The 26864-nt window shown below is 45.3% G+C and overlaps 20 non-coding genes and 1 pseudogene across 20 annotated transcripts; all 21 read left to right on the top strand.

The window, feature by feature from the left end:
* Positions 1-194: 194 nt before the first annotated feature.
* LOC141190108 (U2 spliceosomal RNA) lies at positions 195-385 on the top strand. The gene has a single exon (XR_012264144.1). It is a non-coding gene; the product is annotated as a U2 spliceosomal RNA (small nuclear RNA).
* Positions 386-1500: 1115 nt separating this feature from the next.
* On the top strand, positions 1501-1691 carry LOC141190107 (U2 spliceosomal RNA). The gene has a single exon (XR_012264143.1). It is a non-coding gene; the product is annotated as a U2 spliceosomal RNA (small nuclear RNA).
* A 1121-nt stretch (positions 1692-2812) lies between these two features.
* LOC141185521 (U2 spliceosomal RNA) lies at positions 2813-3003 on the top strand. The gene has a single exon (XR_012260176.1). It is a non-coding gene; the product is annotated as a U2 spliceosomal RNA (small nuclear RNA).
* A 1122-nt stretch (positions 3004-4125) lies between these two features.
* On the top strand, positions 4126-4316 carry LOC141190106 (U2 spliceosomal RNA). Its single transcript, XR_012264142.1, has one exon. It is a non-coding gene; the product is annotated as a U2 spliceosomal RNA (small nuclear RNA).
* Positions 4317-5416: 1100 nt separating this feature from the next.
* On the top strand, positions 5417-5607 carry LOC141190105 (U2 spliceosomal RNA). The gene has a single exon (XR_012264141.1). It is a non-coding gene; the product is annotated as a U2 spliceosomal RNA (small nuclear RNA).
* A 1121-nt stretch (positions 5608-6728) lies between these two features.
* LOC141190103 (U2 spliceosomal RNA) lies at positions 6729-6919 on the top strand. The gene has a single exon (XR_012264139.1). It is a non-coding gene; the product is annotated as a U2 spliceosomal RNA (small nuclear RNA).
* Positions 6920-8043: 1124 nt separating this feature from the next.
* LOC141190102 (U2 spliceosomal RNA) lies at positions 8044-8234 on the top strand. The gene has a single exon (XR_012264138.1). It is a non-coding gene; the product is annotated as a U2 spliceosomal RNA (small nuclear RNA).
* Positions 8235-9355: 1121 nt separating this feature from the next.
* On the top strand, positions 9356-9546 carry LOC141190101 (U2 spliceosomal RNA). Its single transcript, XR_012264137.1, has one exon. It is a non-coding gene; the product is annotated as a U2 spliceosomal RNA (small nuclear RNA).
* Positions 9547-10665: 1119 nt separating this feature from the next.
* Positions 10666-10856, top strand: LOC141185098 (U2 spliceosomal RNA). The gene has a single exon (XR_012259792.1). It is a non-coding gene; the product is annotated as a U2 spliceosomal RNA (small nuclear RNA).
* A 1120-nt stretch (positions 10857-11976) lies between these two features.
* LOC141186161 (U2 spliceosomal RNA) lies at positions 11977-12068 on the top strand (annotated as a pseudogene).
* Positions 12069-12862: 794 nt separating this feature from the next.
* LOC141185750 (U2 spliceosomal RNA) lies at positions 12863-13045 on the top strand. Its single transcript, XR_012260376.1, has one exon. It is a non-coding gene; the product is annotated as a U2 spliceosomal RNA (small nuclear RNA).
* A 1120-nt stretch (positions 13046-14165) lies between these two features.
* On the top strand, positions 14166-14356 carry LOC141190100 (U2 spliceosomal RNA). Its single transcript, XR_012264136.1, has one exon. It is a non-coding gene; the product is annotated as a U2 spliceosomal RNA (small nuclear RNA).
* A 1119-nt stretch (positions 14357-15475) lies between these two features.
* On the top strand, positions 15476-15666 carry LOC141190099 (U2 spliceosomal RNA). The gene has a single exon (XR_012264135.1). It is a non-coding gene; the product is annotated as a U2 spliceosomal RNA (small nuclear RNA).
* Positions 15667-16788: 1122 nt separating this feature from the next.
* Positions 16789-16979, top strand: LOC141190097 (U2 spliceosomal RNA). The gene has a single exon (XR_012264133.1). It is a non-coding gene; the product is annotated as a U2 spliceosomal RNA (small nuclear RNA).
* Positions 16980-18097: 1118 nt separating this feature from the next.
* Positions 18098-18288, top strand: LOC141190096 (U2 spliceosomal RNA). Its single transcript, XR_012264132.1, has one exon. It is a non-coding gene; the product is annotated as a U2 spliceosomal RNA (small nuclear RNA).
* A 1123-nt stretch (positions 18289-19411) lies between these two features.
* Positions 19412-19599, top strand: LOC141185607 (U2 spliceosomal RNA). The gene has a single exon (XR_012260254.1). It is a non-coding gene; the product is annotated as a U2 spliceosomal RNA (small nuclear RNA).
* A 1122-nt stretch (positions 19600-20721) lies between these two features.
* Positions 20722-20912, top strand: LOC141190095 (U2 spliceosomal RNA). Its single transcript, XR_012264131.1, has one exon. It is a non-coding gene; the product is annotated as a U2 spliceosomal RNA (small nuclear RNA).
* A 1122-nt stretch (positions 20913-22034) lies between these two features.
* On the top strand, positions 22035-22222 carry LOC141185606 (U2 spliceosomal RNA). Its single transcript, XR_012260253.1, has one exon. It is a non-coding gene; the product is annotated as a U2 spliceosomal RNA (small nuclear RNA).
* A 1122-nt stretch (positions 22223-23344) lies between these two features.
* On the top strand, positions 23345-23535 carry LOC141190094 (U2 spliceosomal RNA). The gene has a single exon (XR_012264130.1). It is a non-coding gene; the product is annotated as a U2 spliceosomal RNA (small nuclear RNA).
* Positions 23536-24657: 1122 nt separating this feature from the next.
* Positions 24658-24848, top strand: LOC141190093 (U2 spliceosomal RNA). Its single transcript, XR_012264129.1, has one exon. It is a non-coding gene; the product is annotated as a U2 spliceosomal RNA (small nuclear RNA).
* Positions 24849-25970: 1122 nt separating this feature from the next.
* LOC141190092 (U2 spliceosomal RNA) lies at positions 25971-26161 on the top strand. Its single transcript, XR_012264128.1, has one exon. It is a non-coding gene; the product is annotated as a U2 spliceosomal RNA (small nuclear RNA).
* Positions 26162-26864: the final 703 nt, after the last annotated feature.

Genomic DNA, 26864 nt, shown 5'->3' with positions numbered 1-26864 from the left:
ACTGTGCTAAAAGAGGTGGAGTTATGCAGATCTAAAACGCGTGGATTGCAGCAGCAGCAAGCCGAAAAGTGCAGGCATGTGAGGGATCTAGAGGTTGACAGCATGTCTTCTTAACGGGAGTCCAGGTGGCCATCTCCACAAATGGACTTTTCAGAATCCTTGGGTGGCACCGTAGTCGGAAACCAATTCTGGTTATCGCTTCTCGGCCTTTTGGCTAAGATCAAGTGTAGTATCTGTTCTTATCAGTTTAATATCTGATACGTCCCCTATCTGGGGACCATATATTAAATGGATTTTTAGAACAGGGAGATGGAAAAAGAGCTTGCTCTGTCCACTCCACGCATTGACCTGGTATTGCAGTATCTCCAGGACCGGTGCACCCCTTCTTTAATGCAGTTTCTAAAATCAGAAAGAATTGAATTCAATGCTTTTTGTTCATTTTGCTTGTTTGTCGGATTTTGGGATGGACTCTTTGGCTTTGCTTTTCTTCTCCTCATTGGATTTTTCATGTTAAAAGTTGCAGAAGCCAGATGACAAGCTCATTTTGGTTCAACTTCAGCAACTGTGCATTGCATTGCCATGTAATGTAATGTAATGCAATGCTATCTATCTAGCTCTCCCTCTATACTTCCTTTTGGATAAACAGACATATTAGGCAAGCATTTTGGAGCTTTCACCTAAATAACTACAGGTGGTGAGATAAGCTGCACAATATAATTGACCTTTCAGTATATTGTTGCACACACACCATCTATTTAGCAAATGCCCTTGTTATCAACAGCAGCCTTTTAAACTCACCTGAGCTAACAGGTATGTGAGCTGGTTACTCTGCTGCGCTTAAAATTTCTTTTTTGGTTTGCTACAATGCCTTTTCTGAAACGTTGTCTCCCTCTGCTGGAACACTGACTTCTTTCATTTAATGCCTGCAGACTATAAAAGAGAAACCAACCCAAAAAGTTTGGTTGATTAGTCTGTGGCATTCTTTTAAACTGTTGCTTATGGCGGTCTCTGTGAGCTTCTCAGTGACATTCAGCCATCCAGGTATCCCGCCTGCAGTAGACGGAATGTGGCAATGGAACGCTGGCTGCGCATGTCATAATAGGCTCTGAGCCTTTATATACCTGCGCACAGCAGCCACCTTCAGTCTGCTGCTGGACAGCCAGCAGCAGCAGCAGGAGAGGTAATTAATCAGCAACCCTCCTGCTAAGGGTAGACAGCTGCTCGTTCCACCCCCCCCCCCGCCTTAATTGGTTCTCCTCCCTTCCAACGGTGTTGAGGCGGGTGGGAACAGCCGGGGGTTGAGGGTACTGTGCTAAAAGAGGTGGAGTTATGCAGATCTAAAACGCGTGGATTGCAGCAGCAGCAAGCCGAAAAGTGCAGGCATGTGAGGGATCTAGAGGTTGACAGCATGTCTTCTTAACGGGAGTCCAGGTGGCCATCTCCACAAATGGACTTTTCAGAATCCTTGGGTGGCACCGTAGTCGGAAACCAATTCTGGTTATCGCTTCTCGGCCTTTTGGCTAAGATCAAGTGTAGTATCTGTTCTTATCAGTTTAATATCTGATACGTCCCCTATCTGGGGACCATATATTAAATGGATTTTTAGAACAGGGAGATGGAAAAAGAGCTTGCTCTGTCCACTCCACGCATTGACCTGGTATTGCAGTATCTCCAGGACCGGTGCACCCCTTCTTTAATGCAGTTTCTAAAATCAGAAAGAATTGAATTCAATGCTTTTTGTTCATTTTGCTTGTTTGTCGGATTTTGGGATGGACTCTTTGGCTTTGCTTTTCTTCTCCTCATTGGATTTTTCATGTTAAAAGTTGCAGAAGCCAGATGACAAGCTCATTTTGGTTCAACTTCAGCAACTCTGCATTGCATTGCCATGTAATGTAATGTAATGCAATGCTATCTATCTAGCTCTCCCTCTATACTTCCTTTTGGATAAACAGACATATTAGGCAAGCATTTTGGAGCTTTCACCTAAATAACTACAGGTGGTGAGATAAGCTGCACAATATAATTGACCTTTCAGTATATTGTTGCACACACACCATCTATTTAGCAAATGCCCTTGTTATCAACAGCAGCCTTTTAAACTCACCTGAGCTAACAGGTATGTGAGCTGGTTACTCTGCTGCGCTTAAAATTTCTTTTTTGGTTTGCTACAATGCCTTTTCTGAAACGTTGTCTCCCTCTGCTGGAACACTGACTTCTTTCATTTAATGCCTGCAGACTATAAAAGAGAAACCAACCCAAAAAGTTTGGTTGATTAGTCTGTGGCATTCTTTTAAACTGTTGCTTATGGCGGTCTCTGTGAGCTTCTCAGTGACATTCAGCCATCCAGGTATCCCGCCTGCAGTAGACGGAATGTGGCAATGGAACGCTGGCTGCGCGTGTCATAATAGGCTCTGAGCCTTTATATACCTGCGCACAGCAGCAGCCACCTTCAGTCTGCTGCTGGACAGCCAGCAACAGCAGCAGCAGGAGAGGTAATTAATCAGCAACCCTCCTGCTAAGGGTAGACAGCTGCTCGTTCCACCCCCCCCCCCGCCTTAATTGGTTCTCCTCCCTTCCAACGGTGTTGAGGCGGGTGGGAACAGCCGGGGGTTGAGGGTACTGTGCTAAAAGAGGTGGAGTTATGCAGATCTAAAACGCGTGGATTGCAGCAGCAGCAAGCCGAAAAGTGCAGGCATGTGAGGGATCTAGAGGTTGACAGCATGTCTTCTTAACGGGAGTCCAGGTGGCCATCTCCACAAATGGACTTTTCAGAATCCTTGGGTGGCACCGTAGTCGGAAACCAATTCTGGTTATCGCTTCTCGGGCTTTTGGCTAAGATCAAGTGTAGTATCTGTTCTTATCAGTTTAATATCTGATACGTCCCCTATCTGGGGACCATATATTAAATGGATTTTTAGAACAGGGAGATGGAAAAAGAGCTTGCTCTGTCCACTCCACGCATTGACCTGGTATTGCAGTATCTCCAGGACCGGTGCACCCCTTCTTTAATGCAGTTTCTAAAATCAGAAAGAATTGGATTCAATGCTTTTTGTTCATTTTCCTTGTTTGTCGGATTTTGGGATGGACTCTTTGGCTTTGCTTTTCTTCTCCTCATTGGATTTTTCATGTTAAAAGTTGCAGAAGCCAGATGACAAGCTCATTTTGGTTCAACTTCAGCAACTGTGCATTGCATTGCCATGTAATGTAATGTAATGCAATGCTATCTATCTAGCTCTCCCTCTATACTTCCTTTTGGATAAACAGACATATTAGGCAAGCATTTTGGAGCTTTCACCTAAATAACTACAGGTGGTGAGATAAGCTGCACAATATAATTGACCTTTCAGTATATTGTTGCACACACACCATCTATTTAGCAAATGCCCTTGTTATCAACAGCAGCCTTTTAAACTCACCTGAGCTAACAGGTATGTGAGCTGGTTACTCTGCTGCGCTTAAAATTTCTTTTTTGGTTTGCTACAATGCCTTTTCTGAAACGTTGTCTCCCTCTGCTGGAACACTGACTTCTTTCATTTAATGCCTGCAGACTATAAAAGAGAAACCAACCCAAAAAGTTTGGTTGATTAGTCTGTGGCATTCTTTTAAACTGTTGCTTATGGCGGTCTCTGTGAGCTTCTCAGTGACATTCAGCCATCCAGGTATCCCGCCTGCAGTAGACGGAATGTGGCAATGGAACGCTGGCTGCGCGTGTCATAATAGGCTCTGAGCCTTTATATACCTGCGCACAGCAGCAGCCACCTTCAGTCTGCTGCTGGACAGCCAGCAGCAGCAGCAGCAGGAGAGGTAATTAATCAGCAACCCTCCTGCTAAGGGTAGACAGCTGCTCGTTCCACCCCCCCCCCCCGCCTTAATTGGTTCTCCTCCCTTCCAACGGTGTTGAGGCGGGTGGGAACAGCCGGGGGTTGAGGGTACTGTGCTAAAAGAGGTGGAGTTATGCAGATCTAAAACGCGTGGATTGCAGCAGCAGCAAGCCGAAAAGTGCAGGCATGTGAGGGATCTAGAGGTTGACAGCATGTCTTCTTAACGGGAGTCCAGGTGGCCATCTCCACAAATGGACTTTTCAGAATCCTTGGGTGGCACCGTAGTCGGAAACCAATTCTGGTTATCGCTTCTCGGCCTTTTGGCTAAGATCAAGTGTAGTATCTGTTCTTATCAGTTTAATATCTGATACGTCCCCTATCTGGGGACCATATATTAAATGGATTTTTAGAACAGGGAGATGGAAAAAGAGCTTGCTCTGTCCACTCCACGCATTGACCTGGTATTGCAGTATCTCCAGGACCGGTGCACCCCTTCTTTAATGCAGTTTCTAAAATCAGAAAGAATTGAATTCAATGCTTTTTGTTCATTTTGCTTGTTTGTCGGAGGTTGGGATGGACTCTTTGGCTTTGCTTTTCTTCTCCTCATTGGATTTTTCATGTTAAAAGTTGCAGAAGCCAGATGACAAGCTCATTTTGGTTCAACTTCAGCAACTGTGCATTGCATTGCCATGTAATGTAATGTAATGCAATGCTATCTATCTAGCTCTCCCTCTATACTTCCTTTTGGATAAACAGACATATTAGGCAAGCATTTTGGAGCTTTCACCTAAATAACTACAGGTGGTGAGATAAGCTGCGCAATATAATTGACCTTTCAGTATATTGTTGCACACACACCATCTATTTAGCAAATGCCCTTGTTATCAACAGCAGCCTTTTAAACTCACCTGAGCTAACAGGTATGTGAGCTGGTTACTCTGCTGCGCTTAAAATTTCTTTTTTGGTTTGCTACAATGCCTTTTCTGAAACGTTGTCTCCCTCTGCTGGAACACTGACTTCTTTCATTTAATGCCTGCAGACTATAAAAGAGAAACCAACCCAAAAAGTTTGGTTGATTAGTCTGTGGCATTCTTTTAAACTGTTGCTTATGGCGGTCTCTGTGAGCTTCTCAGTGACATTCAGCCATCCAGGTATCCCGCCTGCAGTAGACGGAATGTGGCAATGGAACGCTGGCTGCGCGTGTCATAATAGGCTCTGAGCCTTTATATACCTGCGCACAGCAGCAGCCACCTTCAGTCTGCTGCTGGACAGCCAGCAGCAGCAGCAGCAGGAGAGGTAATTAATCAGCAACCCTCCTGCTAAGGGTAGACAGCTGCCTTAATTGGTTCTCCTCCCTTCCAACGGTGTTGAGGCGGGTGGGAACAGCCGGGGGTTGAGGGTACTGTTCTAAAAGAGGTGGAGTTATGCAGATCTAAAACGCGTGGATTGCAGCAGCAGCAAGCCGAAAAGTGCAGGCATGTGAGGGATCTAGAGGTTGACAGCATGTCTTCTTAACGGGAGTCCAGGTGGCCATCTCCACAAATGGACTTTTCAGAATCCTTGGGTGGCACCGTAGTCGGAAACCAATTCTGGTTATCGCTTCTCGGCCTTTTGGCTAAGATCAAGTGTAGTATCTGTTCTTATCAGTTTAATATCTGATACGTCCCCTATCTGGGGACCATATATTAAATGGATTTTTAGAACAGGGAGATGGAAAAAGAGCTTGCTCTGTCCACTCCACGCATTGACCTGGTATTGCAGTATCTCCAGGACCGGTGCACCCCTTCTTTAATGCAGTTTCTAAAATCAGAAAGAATTGAATTCAATGCTTTTTGTTCATTTTGCTTGTTTGTCGGATTTTGGGATGGACTCTTTGGCTTTGCTTTTCTTCTCCTCATTGGATTTTTCATGTTAAAAGTTGCAGAAGCCAGATGACAAGCTCATTTTGGTTCAACTTCAGCAACTGTGCATTGCATTGCCATGTAATGTAATGTAATGCAATGCTATCTATCTAGCTCTCCCTCTATACTTCCTTTTGGATAAACAGACATATTAGGCAAGCATTTTGGAGCTTTCACCTAAATAACTACAGGTGGTGAGATAAGCTGCACAATATAATTGACCTTTCAGTATATTGTTGCACACACACCATCTATTTAGCAAATGCCCTTGTTATCAACAGCAGCCTTTTAAACTCACCTGAGCTAACAGGTATGTGAGCTGGTTACTCTGCTGCGCTTAAAATTTCTTTTTTGGTTTGCTACAATGCCTTTTCTGAAACGTTGTCTCCCTCTGCTGGAACACTGACTTCTTTCATTTAATGCCTGCAGACTATAAAAGAGAAACTAACCCAAAAAGTTTGGTTGATTAGTCTGTGGCATTCTTTTAAACTGTTGCTTATGGCGGTCTCTGTGAGCTTCTCAGTGACATTCAGCCATCCAGGTATCCCGCCTGCAGTAGACGGAATGTGGCAATGGAACGCTGGCTGCGCGTGTCATAATAGGCTCTGAGCCTTTATATACCTGCGCACAGCAGCAGCCACCTTCAGTCTGCTGCTGGACAGCCAGCAGCAGCAGCAGCAGGAGAGGTAATTAATCAGCAACCCTCCTGCTAAGGGTAGACAGCTGCTCGTTCCACCCCCCCCCCCGCCTTAATTGGTTCTCCTCCCTTCCAACGGTGTTGAGGCGGGTGGGAACAGCCGGGGGTTGAGGGTACTGTGCTAAAAGAGGTGGAGTTATGCAGATCTAAAACGCGTGGATTGCAGCAGCAGCAAGCCGAAAAGTGCAGGCATGTGAGGGATCTAGAGGTTGACAGCATGTCTTCTTAACGGGAGTCCAGGTGGCCATCTCCACAAATGGACTTTTCAGAATCCTTGGGTGGCACCGTAGTCGGAAACCAATTCTGGTTATCGCTTCTCGGCCTTTTGGCTAAGATCAAGTGTAGTATCTGTTCTTATCAGTTTAATATCTGATACGTCCCCTATCTGGGGACCATATATTAAATGGATTTTTAGAACAGGGAGATGGAAAAAGAGCTTGCTCTGTCCACTCCACGCATTGACCTGGTATTGCAGTATCTCCAGGACCGGTGCACCCCTTCTTTAATGCAGTTTCTAAAATCAGAAAGAATTGAATTCAATGCTTTTTGTTCATTTTGCTTGTTTGTCGGATTTTGGGATGGACTCTTTGGCTTTGCTTTTCTTCTCCTCATTGGATTTTTCATGTTAAAAGTTGCAGAAGCCAGATGACAAGCTCATTTTGGTTCAACTTCAGCAACTGTGCATTGCATTGCCATGTAATGTAATGTAATGCAATGCTATCTATCTAGCTCTCCCTCTATACTTCCTTTTGGATAAACAGACATATTAGGCAAGCATTTTGGAGCTTTCACCTAAATAACTACAGGTGGTGAGATAAGCTGCACAATATAATTGACCTTTCAGTATATTGTTGCACACACACCATCTATTTAGCAAATGCCCTTGTTATCAACAGCAGCCTTTTAAACTCACCTGAGCTAACAGGTATGTGAGCTGGTTACTCTGCTGCGCTTAAAATTTCTTTTTTGGTTTGCTACAATGCCTTTTCTGAAACGTTGTCTCCCTCTGCTGGAACACTGACTTCTTTCATTTAATGCCTGCAGACTATAAAAGAGAAACCAACCCAAAAAGTTTGGTTGATTAGTCTGTGGCATTCTTTTAAACTGTTGCTTATGGCGGTCTCTGTGAGCTTCTCAGTGACATTCAGCCATCCAGGTATCCCGCCTGCAGTAGACGGAATGTGGCAATGGAACGCTGGCTGCGCGTGTCATAATAGGCTCTGAGCCTTTATATACCTGCGCACAGCAGCAGCCACCTTCAGTCTGCTGCTGGACAGCCAGCAGCAGCAGCAGCAGCAGGAGAGGTAATTAATCAGCAACCCTCCTGCTAAGGGTAGACAGCTGCTCGTTCCAGCCCCCCCCCCGCCTTAATTGGTTCTCCTCCCTTCCAACGGTGTTGAGGCGGGTGGGAACAGCCGGGGGTTGAGGGTACTGTGCTAAAAGAGGTGGAGTTATGCAGATCTAAAACGCGTGGATTGCAGCAGCAGCAAGCCGAAAAGTGCAGGCATGTGAGGGATCTAGAGGTTGACAGCATGTCTTCTTAACGGGAGTCCAGGTGGCCATCTCCACAAATGGACTTTTCAGAATCCTTGGGTGGCACCGTAGTCGGAAACCAATTCTGGTTATCGCTTCTCGGCCTTTTGGCTAAGATCAAGTGTAGTATCTGTTCTTATCAGTTTAATATCTGATACGTCCCCTATCTGGGGACCATATATTAAATGGATTTTTAGAACAGGGAGATGGAAAAAGAGCTTGCTCTGTCCACTCCACGCATTGACCTGGTATTGCAGTATCTCCAGGACCGGTGCACCCCTTCTTTAATGCAGTTTCTAAAATCAGAAAGAATTGAATTCAATGCTTTTTGTTCATTTTGCTTGTTTGTCGGATTTTGGGATGGACTCTTTGGCTTTGCTTTTCTTCTCCTCATTGGATTTTTCATGTTAAAAGTTGCAGAAGCCAGATGACAAGCTCATTTTGGTTCAACTTCAGCAACTGTGCATTGCATTGCCATGTAATGTAATGTAATGCAATGCTATCTATCTAGCTCTCCCTCTATACTTCCTTTTGGATAAACAGACATATTAGGCAAGCATTTTGGAGCTTTCACCTAAATAACTACAGGTGGTGAGATAAGCTGCACAATATAATTGACCTTTCAGTATATTGTTGCACACACACCATCTATTTAGCAAATGCCCTTGTTATCAACAGCAGCCTTTTAAACTCACCTGAGCTAACAGGTATGTGAGCTGGTTACTCTGCTGCGCTTAAAATTTCTTTTTTGGTTTGCTACAATGCCTTTTCTGAAACGTTGTCTCCCTCTGCTGGAACACTGACTTCTTTCATTTAATGCCTGCAGACTATAAAAGAGAAACCAACCCAAAAAGTTTGGTTGATTAGTCTGTGGCATTCTTTTAAACTGTTGCTTATGGCGGTCTCTGTGAGCTTCTCAGTGACATTCAGCCATCCAGGTATCCCGCCTGCAGTAGACGGAATGTGGCAATGGAACGCTGGCTGCGCGTGTCATAATAGGCTCTGAGCCTTTATATACCTGCGCACAGCAGCAGCCACCTTCAGTCTGCTGCTGGACAGCCAGCAGCAGCAGCAGCAGGAGAGGTAATTAATCAGCAACCCTCCTGCTAAGGGTAGACAGCTGCTCGTTCCACCCCCCCCCCCGCCTTAATTGGTTCTCCTCCCTTCCAACGGTGTTGAGGCGGGTGGGAACAGCCGGGGGTTGAGGGTACTGTGCTAAAAGAGGTGGAGTTATGCAGATCTAAAACGCGTGGATTGCAGCAGCAGCAAGCCGAAAAGTGCAGGCATGTGAGGGATCTAGAGGTTGACAGCATGTCTTCTTAACGGGAGTCCAGGTGGCCATCTCCACAAATGGACTTTTCAGAATCCTTGGGTGGCACCGTAGTCGGAAACCAATTCTGGTTATCGCTTCTCGGCCTTTTGGCTAAGATCAAGTGTAGTATCTGTTCTTATCAGTTTAATATCTGATACGTCCCCTATCTGGGGACCATATATTAAATGGATTTTTAGAACAGGGAGATGGAAAAAGAGCTTGCTCTGTCCACTCCACGCATTGACCTGGTATTGCAGTATCTCCAGGACCGGTGCACCCCTTCTTTAATGCAGTTTCTAAAATCAGAAAGAATTGAATTCAATGCTTTTTGTTCATTTTGCTTGTTTGTCGGATTTTGGGATGGACTCTTTGGCTTTGCTTTTCTTCTCCTCATTGGATTTTTCATGTTAAAAGTTGCAGAAGCCAGATGACAAGCTCATTTTGGTTCAACTTCAGCAACTGTGCATTGCATTGCCATGTAATGTAATGTAATGCAATGCTATCTATCTAGCTCTCCCTCTATACTTCCTTTTGGATAAACAGACATATTAGGCAAGCATTTTGGAGCTTTCACCTAAATAACTACAGGTGGTGAGATAAGCTGCACAATATAATTGACCTTTCAGTATATTGTTGCACACACACCATCTATTTAGCAAATGCCCTTGTTATCAACAGCAGCCTTTTAAACTCACCTGATCTAACAGGTATGTGAGCTGGTTACTCTGCTGCGCTTAAAATTTCTTTTTTGGTTTGCTACAATGCCTTTTCTGAAACGTTGTCTCCCTCTGCTGGAACACTGACTTCTTTCATTTAATGCCTGCAGACTATAAAAGAGAAACCAACCCAAAAAGTTTGGTTGATTAGTCTGTGGCATTCTTTTAAACTGTTGCTTATGGCGGTCTCTGTGAGCTTCTCAGTGACATTCAGCCATCCAGGTATCCCGCCTGCAGTAGACGGAATGTGGCAATGGAACGCTGGCTGCGCGTGTCATAATAGGCTCTGAGCCTTTATATACCTGCGCACAGCAGCAGCCACCTTCAGTCTGCTGCTGGACAGCCAGCAGCAGCAGCAGCAGGAGAGGTAATTAATCAGCAACCCTCCTGCTAAGGGTAGACAGCTGCTCGTTCCACCCCCCCCCGCCTTAATTGGTTCTCCTCCCTTCCAACGGTGTTGAGGCGGGTGGGAACAGCCGGGGGTTGAGGGTACTGTGCTAAAAGAGGTGGAGTTATGCAGATCTAAAACGCGTGGATTGCAGCAGCAGCAAGCCGAAAAGTGCAGGCATGTGAGGGATCTAGAGGTTGACAGCATGTCTTCTTAACGGGAGTCCAGGTGGCCATCTCCACAAATGGACTTTTCAGAATCCTTGGGTGGCACCGTAGTCGGAAACCAATTCTGGTTATCGCTTCTCGGCCTTTTGGCTAAGATCAAGTGTAGTATCTGTTCTTATCAGTTTAATATCTGATACGTCCCCTATCTGGGGACCATATATTAAATGGATTTTTAGAACAGGGAGATGGAAAAAGAGCTTGCTCTGTCCACTCCACGCATTGACCTGGTATTGCAGTATCTCCAGGACCGCTGCACCCCTTCTTTAATGCAGTTTCTAAAATCAGAAAGAATTGAATTCAATGCTTTTTGTTCATTTTGCTTGTTTGTCAGATTTTGGGATGGACTCTTTGGCTTTGCTTTTCTTCTCCTCATTGGATTTTTCATGTTAAAAGTTGCAGAAGCCAGATGACACGCTCATTTTGGTTCAACTTCAGCAACTGTGCATTGCATTGCCATGTAATGTAATGTAATGCAATGCTATGTATCTAGCTCTCCCTCTATACTTCCTTTTGGATAAACAGACATATTAGGCAAGCATTTTGGAGCTTTCACCTAAATAACTACAGGTGGTGAGATAAGCTGCACAATATAATTGACCTTTCAGTATATTGTTGCACACACACCATCTATTTAGCAAATGCCCTTGTTATCAACAGCAGCCTTTTAAACTCACCTGAGCTAACAGGTATGTGAGCTGGTTACTCTGCTGCGCTTAAAATTTCTTTTTTGGTTTGCTACAATGCCTTTTCTGAAACGTTGTCTCCCTCTGCTGGAACACTGACTTCTTTCATTTAATGCCTGCAGACTATAAAAGAGAAACCAACCTAAAAAGTTTGGTTGATTAGTCTGTGGCATTCTTTTAAACTGTTGCTTATGGCGGTCTCTGTGAGCTTCTCAGTGACATTCAGCCATCCAGGTATCCCGCCTGCAGTAGACGGAATGTGGCAATGGAACGCTGGCTGCGCGTGTCATAATAGGCTCTGAGCCTTTATATACCTGCGCACAGCAGCAGCCACCTTCAGTCTGCTGCTGGACAGCCAGCAGCAGCAGCAGCAGGAGAGGTAATTAATCAGCAACCCTCCTGCTAAGGGTAGACAGCTGCTCGTTCCACCCCCCCCCCGCCTTAATTGGTTCTCCTCCCTTCCAACGGTGTTGAGGCGGGTGGGAACAGCCGGGGGTTGAGGGTACTGTGCTAAAAGAGGTGGAGTTATGCAGATCTAAAACGCGTGGATTGCAGCAGCAGCAAGCCGAAAAGTGCAGGCATGTGAGGGATCTAGAGGTTGACAGCATGTCTTCTTAACGGGAGTCCAGGTGGCCATCTCCACAAATGGACTTTTCAGAATCCTTGGGTGGCACCGTAGTCGGAAACCAATTCTGGTTATCGCTTCTCGGCCTTTTGGCTAAGATCAAGTGTAGTATCTTTTGAAAAGGTGGTTTTGGATGTTGGCCGCCCTAGTAGATTGATACATTATGCACACTGGGGTTTAGGCGCTTGTTAGTACGCCAGGTGGCTAATATAGTCATCTGGTGGAAAGCATGGCCCCCCAGGATCGACGCCATTGGGCCGGGGAAGATCGAAAGCCCGAAGTGTGAAGTGCCCCAGGAGTGGTGACCCTGGGGTGCCTTAACTCACTGGGATTGGGAACCCCACTTGAGTTTATGGCACATTTGCACTAGCACTTCAATATTTCTTTCTTCACACACACCCTTATTCCGGGCCTTCTGGCCTTAGGATGGGGAATTTTTCAATTCCCGGTCGAAGGTCCGGGCAGTATTATACTGTGAAACCTTCACTATTTATTTAAATTTTTTTTTGTCACTGTGTGTCCACTTTTTCACGTGTGTCCACGTCCTTACTAGGATTTTGTCGGGATGCGGTTCCCTTACGGGTTCCTCTCTTGGCAGGTCTAGGGGGGGAGTGTGTGGCCATCAGGTTCCGCTCCCCCCTGAACCCCCCTGGCTCTCCTCTTTCGGGAGGAGAGCGTTGTTGGCTCCCCTCTTCCGGGAGGGGAGCACAGTCTTTGGCTCCCAGTGCCTTGCTCGGGTGAGAACTCGGGCAGGTATTGGGGGTAAGATTGGGTCGCCTCTGGCTCCGGCTGGAGGTGGCTATTTGTCCCTGTTCCTCGCTGTGGCCTTCTGGCTCGGAGGGACGGGGAATGGTTTGGGGGACCCTTCTCCTTTTGGAGAGGGTTTCAAGAAGACCAGCATCCTAGTGCACTTTTTTTGTGGCACTTGTCACTTTTTTAAGCGCACTCGGGTTTTGTACACGAATTCGGGCTTTCGATAAAAAAAAAAATCTGTTCTTATCAGTTTAATATCTGATACGTCCCCTATCTGGGGACCATATATTAAATGGATTTTTACAACAGGGAGATGGAAAAAGAGCTTGCTCTGTCCACTCCACGCATTGACCTGGTATTGCAGTATCTCCAGGACCGGTGCACCCCTTCTTTAATGCAGTTTCTAAAATCAGAAAGAATTGAATTCAATGCTTTTTGTTCATTTTGCTTGTTTGTCGGATTTTGGGATGGACTCTTTGGCTTTGCTTTTCTTCTCCTCATTGGATTTTTCATGTTAAAAGTTGCAGAAGCCAGATGACAAGCTCATTTTGGTTCAACTTCAGCAACTGTGCTTTGCATTGCCATGTAATGTAATGTAATGCAATGCTATCTATCTAGCTCTCCCTCTATACTTCCTTTTGGATAAACAGACATATTAGGCAAGCATTTTGGAGCTTTCACCTAAATAACTACAGGTGGTGAGATAAGCTGCACAATATAATTGACCTTTCAGTATATTGTTGCACACACACCATCTATTTAGCAAATGCCCTTGTTATCAACAGCAGCCTTTTAAACTCACCTGAGCTAACAGGTATGTGAGCTGGTTACTCTGCTGCGCTTAAAATTTCTTTTTTGGTTTGCTACAATGCCTTTTCTGAAACGTTGTCTCCCTCTGCTGGAACACTGACTTCTTTCATTTAATGCCTGCAGACTATAAAAGAGAAACCAACCCAAAAAGTTTGGTTGATTAGTCTGTGGCATTCTTTTAAACTGTTGCTTATGGCGGTCTCTGTGAGCTTCTCAGTGACATTCAGCCATCCAGGTATCCCGCCTGCAGTAGACGGAATGTGGCAATGGAACGCTGGCTGCGCGTGTCATAATAGGCTCTGAGCCTTTATATACCTGCGCACAGCAGCAGCCACCTTCAGTCTGCTGCTGGACAGCCAGCAGCAGCAGCAGCAGGAGAGGTAATTAATCAGCAACCCTCCTGCTAAGGGTAGACAGCTGCTCGTTCCACCCCCCCCCCGCCTTAATTGGTTCTCCTCCCTTCCAACGGTGTTGAGGCGGGTGGGAACAGCCGGGGGTTGAGGGTACTGTGCTAAAAGAGGTGGAGTTATGCAGATCTAAAACGCGTGGATTGCAGCAGCAGCAAGCCGAAAAGTGCAGGCATGTGAGGGATCCAGAGGTTGACAGCATGTCTTCTTAACGGGAGTCCAGGTGGCCATCTCCACAAATGGACTTTTCAGAATCCTTGGGTGGCACCGTAGTCGGAAACCAATTCTGGTTATCGCTTCTCGGCCTTTTGGCTAAGATCAAGTGTAGTATCTGTTCTTATCAGTTTAATATCTGATACGTCCCCTATCTGGGGACCATATATTAAATGGATTTTTAGAACAGGGAGATGGAAAAAGAGCTTGCTCTGTCCACTCCACGCATTGACCTGGTATTGCAGTATCTCCAGGACCGGTGCACCCCTTCTTTAATGCAGTTTCTAAAATCAGAAAGAATTGAATTCAATGCTTTTTGTTCATTTTGCTTGTTTGTCGGATTTTGGGATGGACTCTTTGGCTTTGCTTTTCTTCTCCTCATTGGATTTTTCATGTTAAAAGTTGCAGAAGCCAGATGACAAGCTCATTTTGGTTCAACTTCAGCAACTGTGCATTGCATTGCCATGTAATGTAATGTAATGCAATGCTATCTATCTAGCTCTCCCTCTATACTTCCTTTTGGATAAACAGACATATTAGGCAAGCATTTTGGAGCTTTCACCTAAATAACTACAGGTGGTGAGATAAGCTGCACAATATAATTGACCTTTCAGTATATTGTTGCACACACACCATCTATTTAGCAAATGCCCTTGTTATCAACAGCAGCCTTTTAAACTCACCTGAGCTAACAGGTATGTGAGCTGGTTACTCTGCTGCGCTTAAAATTTCTTTTTTGGTTTGCTACAATGCCTTTTCTGAAACGTTGTCTCCCTCTGCTGGAACACTGACTTCTTTCATTTAATGCCTGCAGACTATAAAAGAGAAACCAACCCAAAAAGTTTGGTTGATTAGTCTGTGGCATTCTTTTAAACTGTTGCTTATGGCGGTCTCTGTGAGCTTCTCAGTGACATTCAGCCATCCAGGTATCCCGCCTGCAGTAGACGGAATGTGGCAATGGAACGCTGGCTGCGCGTGTCATAATAGGCTCTGAGCCTTTATATACCTGCGCACAGCAGCAGCCACCTTCAGTCTGCTGCTGGACAGCCAGCAGCAGCAGCAGCAGGAGAGGTAATTAATCAGCAACCCTCCTGCTAAGGGTAGACAGCTGCTCGTTCCACCCCCCCCCGCCTTAATTGGCTCTCCTCCCTTCCAACGGTGTTGAGGCGGGTGGGAACAGCCGGGGGTTGAGGGTACTGTGCTAAAAGAGGTGGAGTTATGCAGATCTAAAACGCGTGGATTGCAGCAGCAGCAAGCCGAAAAGTGCAGGCATGTGAGGGATCTAGAGGTTGACAGCATGTCTTCTTAACGGGAGTCCAGGTGGCCATCTCCACAAATGGACTTTTCAGAATCCTTGGGTGGCACCGTAGTCGGAAACCAATTCTGGTTATCGCTTCTCGGCCTTTTGGCTAAGATCAAGTGTAGTATCTGTTCTTATCAGTTTAATATCTGATACGTCCCCTATCTGGGGACCATATATTAAATGGATTTTTAGAACAGGGAGATGGAAAAAGAGCTTGCTCTGTCCACTCCACGCATTGACCTGGTATTGCAGTATCTCCAGGACCGGTGCACCCCTTCTTTAATGCAGTTTCTAAAATCAGAAAGAATTGAATTCAATGCTTTTTGTTCATTTTGCTTGTTTGTCGGATTTTGGGATGGACTCTTTGGCTTTGCTTTTCTTCTCCTCATTGGATTTTTCATGTTAAAAGTTGCAGAAGCCAGATGACAAGCTCATTTTGGTTCAACTTCAGCAACTGTGCATTGCATTGCCATGTAATGTAATGTAATGCAATGCTATCTATCTAGCTCTCCCTCTATACTTCCTTTTGGATAAACAGACATATTAGGCAAGCATTTTGGAGCTTTCACCTAAATAACTACAGGTGGTGAGATAAGCTGCACAATATAATTGACCTTTCAGTATATTGTTGCACACACACCATCTATTTAGCAAATGCCCTTGTTATCAACAGCAGCCTTTTAAACTCACCTGAGCTAACAGGTATGTGAGCTGGTTACTCTGCTGCGCTTAAAATTTCTTTTTTGGTTTGCTACAATGCCTTTTCTGAAACGTTGTCTCCCTCTGCTGGAACACTGACTTCTTTCATTTAATGCCTGCAGACTATAAAAGAGAAACCAACCCAAAAAGTTTGGTTGATTAGTCTGTGGCATTCTTTTAAACTGTTGCTTATGGCGGTCTCTGTGAGCTTCTCAGTGACATTCAGCCATCCAGGTATCCCGCCTGCAGTAGACGGAATGTGGCAATGGAACGCTGGCTGCGCGTGTCATAATAGGCTCTGAGCCTTTATATACCTGCGCACAGCAGCAGCCACCTTCAGTCTGCTGCTGGACAGCCAGCAGCAGCAGCAGCAGGAGAGGTAATTAATCAGCAACCCTCCTGCTAAGGGTAGACAGCTGCTCGTTCCACCCCCCCCCCCCGCCTTAATTGGTTCTCCTCCCTTCCAACGGTGTTGAGGCGGGTGGGAACAGCCGGGGGTTGAGGGTACTGTGCTAAAAGAGGTGGAGTTATGCAGATCTAAAACGCGTGGATTGCAGCAGCAGCAAGCCGAAAAGTGCAGGCATGTGAGGGATCTAGAGGTTGACAGCATGTCTTCTTAACGGGAGTCCAGGTGGCCATCTCCACAAATGGACTTTTCAGAATCCTTGGGTGGCACCGTAGTCGGAAACCAATTCTGGTTATCGCTTCTCGGCCTTTTGGCTAAGATCAAGTGTAGTATCTGTTCTTATCAGTTTAATATCTGATACGTCCCCTATCTGGGGACCATATATTAAATGGATTTTTAGAACAGGGAGATGGAAAAAGAGCTTGCTCTGTCCACTCCACGCATTGACCTGGTATTGCAGTATCTCCAGGACCGGTGCACCCCTTCTTTAATGCAGTTTCTAAAATCAGAAAGAATTGAATTCAATGCTTTTTGTTCATTTTGCTTGTTTGTCGGATTTTGGGATGGACTCTTTGGCTTTGCTTTTCTTCTCCTCATTGGATTTTTCATGTTAAAAGTTGCAGAAGCCAGATGACAAGCTCATTTTGGTTCAACTTCAGCAACTGTGCTTTGCATTGCCATGTAATGTAATGTAATGCAATGCTATCTATCTAGCTCTCCCTCTATACTTCCTTTTGGATAAACAGACATATTAGGCAAGCATTTTGGAGCTTTCACCTAAATAACTACAGGTGGTGAGATAAGCTGCACAATATAATTGACCTTTCAGTATATTGTTGCACACACACCATCTATTTAGCAAATGCCCTTGTTATCAACAGCAGCCTTTTAAACTCACCTGAGCTAACAGGTATGTGAGCTGGTTACTCTGCTGCGCTTAAAATTTCTTTTTTGGTTTGCTACAATGCCTTTTCTGAAACGTTGTCTCCCTCTGCTGGAACACTGACTTCTTTCATTTAATGCCTGCAGACTATAAAAGAGAAACCAACCCAAAAAGTTTGGTTGATTAGTCTGTGGCATTCTTTTAAACTGTTGCTTATGGCGGTCTCTGTGAGCTTCTCAGTGACATTCAGCCATCCAGGTATCCCGCCTGCAGTAGACGGAATGTGGCAATGGAACGCTGGCTGCGCGTGTCATAATAGGCTCTGAGCCTTTATATACCTGCGCACAGCAGCAGCCACCTTCAGTCTGCTGCTGGACAGCCAGCAGCAGCAGCAGGAGAGGTAATTAATCAGCAACCCTCCTGCTAAGGGTAGACAGCTGCTCGTTCCACCCCCCCCCCCGCCTTAATTGGTTCTCCTCCCTTCCAACGGTGTTGAGGCGGGTGGGAACAGCCGGGGGTTGAGGGTACTGTGCTAAAAGAGGTGGAGTTATGCAGATCTAAAACGCGTGGATTGCAGCAGCAGCAAGCCGAAAAGTGCAGGCATGTGAGGGATCTAGAGGTTGACAGCATGTCTTCTTAACGGGAATCCAGGTGGCCATCTCCACAAATGGACTTTTCAGAATCCTTGGGTGGCACCGTAGTCGGAAACCAATTCTGGTTATCGCTTCTCGGCCTTTTGGCTAAGATCAAGTGTAGTATCTGTTCTTATCAGTTTAATATCTGATACGTCCCCTATCTGGGGACCATATATTAAATGGATTTTTAGAACAGGGAGATGGAAAAAGAGCTTGCTCTGTCCACTCCACGCATTGACCTGGTATTGCAGTATCTCCAGGACCGGTGCACCCCTTCTTTAATGCAGTTTCTAAAATCAGAAAGAATTGAATTCAATGCTTTTTGTTCATTTTGCTTGTTTGTCGGATTTTGGGATGGACTCTTTGGCTTTGCTTTTCTTCTCCTCATTGGATTTTTCATGTTAAAAGTTGCAGAAGCCAGATGACAAGCTCATTTTGGTTCAACTTCAGCAACTGTGCATTGCATTGCCATGTAATGTAATGTAATGCAATGCTATCTATCTAGCTCTCCCTCTATACTTCCTTTTGGATAAACAGACATATTAGGCAAGCATTTTGGAGCTTTCACCTAAATAACTACAGGTGGTGAGATAAGCTGCACAATATAATTGACCTTTCAGTATATTGTTGCACACACACCATCTATTTAGCAAATGCCCTTGTTATCAACAGCAGCCTTTTAAACTCACCTGAGCTAACAGGTATGTGAGCTGGTTACTCTGCTGCGCTTAAAATTTCTTTTTTGGTTTGCTACAATGCCTTTTCTGAAACGTTGTCTCCCTCTGCTGGAACACTGACTTCTTTCATTTAATGCCTGCAGACTATAAAAGAGAAACCAACCCAAAAAGTTTGGTTGATTAGTCTGTGGCATTCTTTTAAACTGTTGCTTATGGCGGTCTCTGTGAGCTTCTCAGTGACATTCAGCCATCCAGGTATCCCGCCTGCAGTAGACGGAATGTGGCAATGGAACGCTGGCTGCGCGTGTCATAATAGGCTCTGAGCCTTTATATACCTGCGCACAGCAGCAGCCACCTTCAGTCTGCTGCTGGACAGCCAGCAGCAGCAGCAGCAGGAGAGGTAATTAATCAGCAACCCTCCTGCTAAGGGTAGACAGCTGCTCGTTCCACCCCCCCCCCCCCGCCTTAATTGGTTCTCCTCCCTTCCAACGGTGTTGAGGCGGGTGGGAACAGCCGGGGGTTGAGGGTACTGTGCTAAAAGAGGTGGAGTTATGCAGATCTAAAACGCGTGGATTGCAGCAGCAGCAAGCCGAAAAGTGCAGGCATGTGAGGGATCTAGAGGTTGACAGCATGTCTTCTTAACGGGAGTCCAGGTGGCCATCTCCACAAATGGACTTTTCAGAATCCTTGGGTGGCACCGTAGTCGGAAACCAATTCTGGTTATCGCTTCTCGGCCTTTTGGCTAAGATCAAGTGTAGTATCTGTTCTTAGTTTAATATCTGATACGTCCCCTATCTGGGGACCATATATTAAATGGATTTTTAGAACAGGGAGATGGAAAAAGAGCTTGCTCTGTCCACTCCACGCATTGACCTGGTATTGCAGTATCTCCAGGACCGGTGCACCCCTTCTTTAATGCAGTTTCTAAAATCAGAAAGAATTGAATTCAATGCTTTTTGTTCATTTTGCTTGTTTGTCGGATTTTGGGATGGACTCTTTGGCTTTGCTTTTCTTCTCCTCATTGGATTTTTCATGTTAAAAGTTGCAGAAGCCAGATGACAAGCTCATTTTGGTTCAACTTCAGCAACTGTGCATTGCATTGCCATGTAATGTAATGTAATGCAATGCTATCTATCTAGCTCTCCCTCTATACTTCCTTTTGGATAAACAGACATATTAGGCAAGCATTTTGGAGCTTTCACCTAAATAACTACAGGTGGTGAGATAAGCTGCACAATATAATTGACCTTTCAGTATATTGTTGCACACACACCATCTATTTAGCAAATGCCCTTGCTATCAACAGCAGCCTTTTAAACTCACCTGAGCTAACAGGTATGTGAGCTGGTTACTCTGCTGCGCTTAAAATTTCTTTTTTGGTTTGCTACAATGCCTTTTCTGAAACGTTGTCTCCCTCTGCTGGAACACTGACTTCTTTCATTTAATGCCTGCAGACTATAAAAGAGAAACCAACCCAAAAAGTTTGGTTGATTAGTCTGTGGCATTCTTTTAAACTGTTGCCTATGGCGGTCTCTGTGAGCTTCTCAGTGACATTCAGCCATCCAGGTATCCCGCCTGCAGTAGACGGAATGTGGCAATGGAACGCTGGCTGCGCGTGTCATAATAGGCTCTGAGCCTTTATATACCTGCGCACAGCAGCAGCCACCTTCAGTCTGCTGCTGGACAGCCAGCAGCAGCAGCAGCAGGAGAGGAAATTAATCAGCAACCCTCCTGCTAAGGGTAGACAGCTGCTCGTTCCACCCCCCCCCCCCGCCTTAATTGGCTCTCCTCCCTTCCAACGGTGTTGAGGCGGGTGGGAACAGCCGGGGGTTGAGGGTACTGTGCTAAAAGAGGTGGAGTTATGCAGATCTAAAACGCGTGGATTGCAGCAGCAGCAAGCCGAAAAGTGCAGGCATGTGAGGGATCTAGAGGTTGACAGCATGTCTTCTTAACGGGAGTCCAGGTGGCCATCTCCACAAATGGACTTTTCAGAATCCTTGGGTGGCACCGTAGTCGGAAACCAATTCTGGTTATCGCTTCTCGGCCTTTTGGCTAAGATCAAGTGTAGTATCTGTTCTTATCAGTTTAATATCTGATACGTCCCCTATCTGGGGACCATATATTAAATGGATTTTTAGAACAGGGAGATGGAAAAAGAGCTTGCTCTGTCCACTCCACGCATTGACCTGGTATTGCAGTATCTCCAGGACCGGTGCACCCCTTCTTTAATGCAGTTTCTAAAATCAGAAAGAATTGAATTCAATGCTTTTTGTTCATTTTGCTTGTTTGTCGGATTTTGGGATGGACTCTTTGGCTTTGCTTTTCTTCTCCTCATTGGATTTTTCATGTTAAAAGTTGCAGAAGCCAGATGACAAGCTCATTTTGGTTCAACTTCAGCAACTGTGCATTGCATTGCCATGTAATGTAATGTAATGCAATGCTATCTATCTAGCTCTCCCTCTATACTTCCTTTTGGATAAACAGACATATTAGGCAAGCATTTTGGAGCTTTCACCTAAATAACTACAGGTGGTGAGATAAGCTGCACAATATAATTGACCTTTCAGTATATTGTTGCACACACACCATCTATTTAGCAAATGCCCTTGCTATCAACAGCAGCCTTTTAAACTCACCTGAGCTAACAGGTATGTGAGCTGGTTACTCTGCTGCGCTTAAAATTTCTTTTTTGGTTTGCTACAATGCCTTTTCTGAAACGTTGTCTCCCTCTGCTGGAACACTGACTTCTTTCATTTAATGCCTGCAGACTATAAAAGAGAAACCAACCCAAAAAGTTTGGTTGATTAGTCTGTGGCATTCTTTTAAACTGTTGCTTATGGCGGTCTCTGTGAGCTTCTCAGTGACATTCAGCCATCCAGGTATCCCGCCTGCAGTAGACGGAATGTGGCAATGGAACGATGGCTGCGCGTGTCATAATAGGCTCTGAGCCTTTATATACCTGCGCACAGCAGCAGCCACCTTCAGTCTGCTGCTGGACAGCCAGCAGCAGCAGCAGCAGGAGAGGTAATTAATCAGCAACCCTCCTGCTAAGGGTAGACAGCTGCTCGCTCCACCCCCCACCCCCGCCTTAATTGGTTCTCCTCCCTTCCAACGGTGTTGAGGCGGGTGGGAACAGCCGGGGGTTGAGGGTACTGTGCTAAAAGAGGTGGAGTTATGCAGATCTAAAACGCGTGGATTGCAGCAGCAGCAAGCCGAAAAGTGCAGGCATGTGAGGGATCTAGAGGTTGACAGCATGTCTTCTTAACGGGAGTCCAGGTGGCCATCTCCACAAATGGACTTTTCAGAATCCTTGGGTGGCACCGTAGTCGGAAACCAATTCTGGTTATCGCTTCTCGGCCTTTTGGCTAAGATCAAGTGTAGTATCTGTTCTTAGTTTAATATCTGATACGTCCCCTATCTGGGGACCATATATTAAATGGATTTTTAGAACAGGGAGATGGAAAAAGAGCTTGCTCTGTCCACTCCACGCATTGACCTGGTATTGCAGTATCTCCAGGACCGGTGCACCCCTTCTTTAATGCAGTTTCTAAAATCAGAAAGAATTGAATTCAATGCTTTTTGTTCATTTTGCTTGTTTGTCGGATTTTGGGATGGACTCTTTGGCTTTGCTTTTCTTCTCCTCATTGGATTTTTCATGTTAAAAGTTGCAGAAGCCAGATGACAAGCTCATTTTGGTTCAACTTCAGCAACTGTGCATTGCATTGCCATGTAATGTAATGTAATGCAATGCTATCTATCTAGCTCTCCCTCTATACTTCCTTTTGGATAAACAGACATATTAGGCAAGCATTTTGGAGCTTTCACCTAAATAACTACAGGTGGTGAGATAAGCTGCACAATATAATTGACCTTTCAGTATATTGTTGCACACACACCATCTATTTAGCAAATGCCCTTGCTATCAACAGCAGCCTTTTAAACTCACCTGAGCTAACAGGTATGTGAGCTGGTTACTCTGCTGCGCTTAAAATTTCTTTTTTGGTTTGCTACAATGCCTTTTCTGAAACGTTGTCTCCCTCTGCTGGAACACTGACTTCTTTCATTTAATGCCTGCAGACTATAAAAGAGAAACCAACCCAAAAAGTTTGGTTGATTAGTCTGTGGCATTCTTTTAAACTGTTGCCTATGGCGGTCTCTGTGAGCTTCTCAGTGACATTCAGCCATCCAGGTATCCCGCCTGCAGTAGACGGAATGTGGCAATGGAACGCTGGCTGCGCGTGTCATAATAGGCTCTGAGCCTTTATATACCTGCGCACAGCAGCAGCCACCTTCAGTCTGCTGCTGGACAGCCAGCAGCAGCAGCAGCAGGAGAGGAAATTAATCAGCAACCCTCCTGCTAAGGGTAGACAGCTGCTCGTTCCACCCCCCCCCCCCGCCTTAATTGGCTCTCCTCCCTTCCAACGGTGTTGAGGCGGGTGGGAACAGCCGGGGGTTGAGGGTACTGTGCTAAAAGAGGTGGAGTTATGCAGATCTAAAACGCGTGGATTGCAGCAGCAGCAAGCCGAAAAGTGCAGGCATGTGAGGGATCTAGAGGTTGACAGCATGTCTTCTTAACGGGAGTCCAGGTGGCCATCTCCACAAATGGACTTTTCAGAATCCTTGGGTGGCACCGTAGTCGGAAACCAATTCTGGTTATCGCTTCTCGGCCTTTTGGCTAAGATCAAGTGTAGTATCTGTTCTTATCAGTTTAATATCTGATACGTCCCCTATCTGGGGACCATATATTAAATGGATTTTTAGAACAGGGAGATGGAAAAAGAGCTTGCTCTGTCCACTCCACGCATTGACCTGGTATTGCAGTATCTCCAGGACCGGTGCACCCCTTCTTTAATGCAGTTTCTAAAATCAGAAAGAATTGAATTCAATGCTTTTTGTTCATTTTGCTTGTTTGTCGGATTTTGGGATGGACTCTTTGGCTTTGCTTTTCTTCTCCTCATTGGATTTTTCATGTTAAAAGTTGCAGAAGCCAGATGACAAGCTCATTTTGGTTCAACTTCAGCAACTGTGCATTGCATTGCCATGTAATGTAATGTAATGCAATGCTATCTATCTAGCTCTCCCTCTATACTTCCTTTTGGATAAACAGACATATTAGGCAAGCATTTTGGAGCTTTCACCTAAATAACTACAGGTGGTGAGATAAGCTGCACAATATAATTGACCTTTCAGTATATTGTTGCACACACACCATCTATTTAGCAAATGCCCTTGCTATCAACAGCAGCCTTTTAAACTCACCTGAGCTAACAGGTATGTGAGCTGGTTACTCTGCTGCGCTTAAAATTTCTTTTTTGGTTTGCTACAATGCCTTTTCTGAAACGTTGTCTCCCTCTGCTGGAACACTGACTTCTTTCATTTAATGCCTGCAGACTATAAAAGAGAAACCAACCCAAAAAGTTTGGTTGATTAGTCTGTGGCATTCTTTTAAACTGTTGCTTATGGCGGTCTCTGTGAGCTTCTCAGTGACATTCAGCCATCCAGGTATCCCGCCTGCAGTAGACGGAATGTGGCAATGGAACGATGGCTGCGCGTGTCATAATAGGCTCTGAGCCTTTATATACCTGCGCACAGCAGCAGCCACCTTCAGTCTGCTGCTGGACAGCCAGCAGCAGCAGCAGCAGGAGAGGTAATTAATCAGCAACCCTCCTGCTAAGGGTAGACAGCTGCTCGCTCCACCCCCCACCCCCGCCTTAATTGGTTCTCCTCCCTTCCAACGGTGTTGAGGCGGGTGGGAACAGCCGGGGGTTGAGGGTACTGTGCTAAAAGAGGTGGAGTTATGCAGATCTAAAACGCGTGGATTGCAGCAGCAGCAAGCCGAAAAGTGCAGGCATGTGAGGGATCTAGAGGTTGACAGCATGTCTTCTTAACGGGAGTCCAGGTGGCCATCTCCACAAATGGACTTTTCAGAATCCTTGGGTGGCACCGTAGTCGGAAACCAATTCTGGTTATCGCTTCTCGGCCTTTTGGCTAAGATCAAGTGTAGTATCTGTTCTTATCAGTTTAATATCTGATACGTCCCCTATCTGGGGACCATATATTAAATGGATTTTTAGAACAGGGAGATGGAAAAAGAGCTTGCTCTGTCCACTCCACGCATTGACCTGGTATTGCAGTATCTCCAGGACCGGTGCACCCCTTCTTTAATGCAGTTTCTAAAATCAGAAAGAATTGAATTCAATGCTTTTTGTTCATTTTGCTTGTTTGTCGGATTTTGGGATGGACTCTTTGGCTTTGCTTTTCTTCTCCTCATTGGATTTTTCATGTTAAAAGTTGCAGAAGCCAGATGACAAGCTCATTTTGGTTCAACTTCAGCAACTGTGCATTGCATTGCCATGTAATGTAATGTAATGCAATGCTATCTATCTAGCTCTCCCTCTATACTTCCTTTTGGATAAACAGACATATTAGGCAAGCATTTTGGAGCTTTCACCTAAATAACTACAGGTGGTGAGATAAGCTGCACAATATAATTTACCTTTCAGTATATTGTTGCACACACACCATCTATTTAGCAAATGCCCTTGTTATCAACAGCAGCCTTTTAAACTCACCTGAGCTAACAGGTATGTGAGCTGGTTACTCTGCTGCGCTTAAAATTTCTTTTTTGGTTTGCTACAATGCCTTTTCTGAAACGTTGTCTCGTTCTGCTGGAACACTGACTTCTTTCATTTAATGCCTGCAGACTATAAAAGAGAAACCAACCCAAAAAGTTTGGTTGATTAGTCTGTGGCATTCTTTTAAACTGTTGCTTATGGCGGTCTCTGTGAGCTTCTCAGTGACATTCAGCCATCCAGGTATCCCGCCTGCAGTAGACGGAATGTGGCAATGGAACGCTGGCTGCGCGTGTCATAATAGGCTCTGAGCCTTTATATACCTGCGCACAGCAGCAGCCACCTTCAGTCTGCTGCTGGACAGCCAGCAGCAGCAGCAGCAGGAGAGGTAATTAATCAGCAACCCTCCTGCTAAGGGTAGACAGCTGCTCGTTCCACCCCCCACCCCCGCCTTAATTGGTTCTCCTCCCTTCCAACGGTGTTGAGGCGGGTGGGAACAGCCGGGGGTTGAGGGTACTGTGCTAAAAGAGGTGGAGTTATGCAGATCTAAAACGCGTGGATTGCAGCAGCAGCAAGCCGAAAAGTGCGGGCATGTGAGGGATCTAGAGGTTGACAGCATGTCTTCTTAACGGGAGTCCAGGTGGCCATCTCCACAAATGGACTTTTCAGAATCCTTGGGTGGCACCGTAGTCGGAAACCAATTCTGGTTATCGCTTCTCGGCCTTTTGGCTAAGATCAAGTGTAGTATCTGTTCTTATCAGTTTAATATCTGATACGTCCCCTATCTGGGGACCATATATTAAATGGATTTTTAGAACAGGGAGATGGAAAAAGAGCTTGCTCTGTCCACTCCACGCATTGACCTGGTATTGCAGTATCTCCAGGACCGGTGCACCCCTTCTTTAATGCAGTTTCTAAAATCAGAAAGAATTGAATTCAATGCTTTTTGTTCATTTTGCTTGTTTGTCGGATTTTGGGATGGACTCTTTGGCTTTGCTTTTCTTCTCCTCATTGGATTTTTCATGTTAAAAGTTGCAGAAGCCAGATGACAAGCTCATTTTGTTTCAACTTCAGCAACTGTGCATTGCATTGCCATGTAATGTAATGTAATGCAATGCTATCTATCTAGCTCTCCCTCTATACTTCCTTTTGGATAAACAGACATATTAGGCAAGCATTTTGGAGCTTTCACCTAAATAACTACAGGTGGTGAGATAAGCTGCACAATATAATTGACCTTTCAGTATATTGTTGCACACACACCATCTATTTAGCAAATGCCCTTGTTATCAACAGCAGCCTTTTAAACTCACCTGAGCTAACAGGTATGTGAGCTGGTTACTCTGCTGCGCTTAAAATTTCTTTTTTGGTTTGCTACAATGCCTTTTCTGAAACGTTGTCTCCCTCTGCTGGAACACTGACTTCTTTCATTTAATGCCTGCAGACTATAAAAGAGAAACCAACCCAAAAAGTTTGGTTGATTAGTCTGTGGCATTCTTTTAAACTGTTGCTTATGGCGGTCTCTGTGAGCTTCTCAGTGACATTCAGCCATCCAGGTATCCCGCCTGCAGTAGACGGAATGTGGCAATGGAACGCTGGCTGC

The sequence above is a fragment of the Phyllobates terribilis genome, unplaced genomic scaffold (assembly GCF_046119375.1).
Source record: "Phyllobates terribilis strain yellow unplaced genomic scaffold, ASM4611937v1 Scaffold_40__1_contigs__length_11209783, whole genome shotgun sequence".
Lineage (NCBI taxonomy): Eukaryota > Metazoa > Chordata > Amphibia > Anura > Dendrobatidae > Phyllobates > Phyllobates terribilis.
This window is presented reverse-complemented; position numbering and strand designations above follow the sequence as displayed.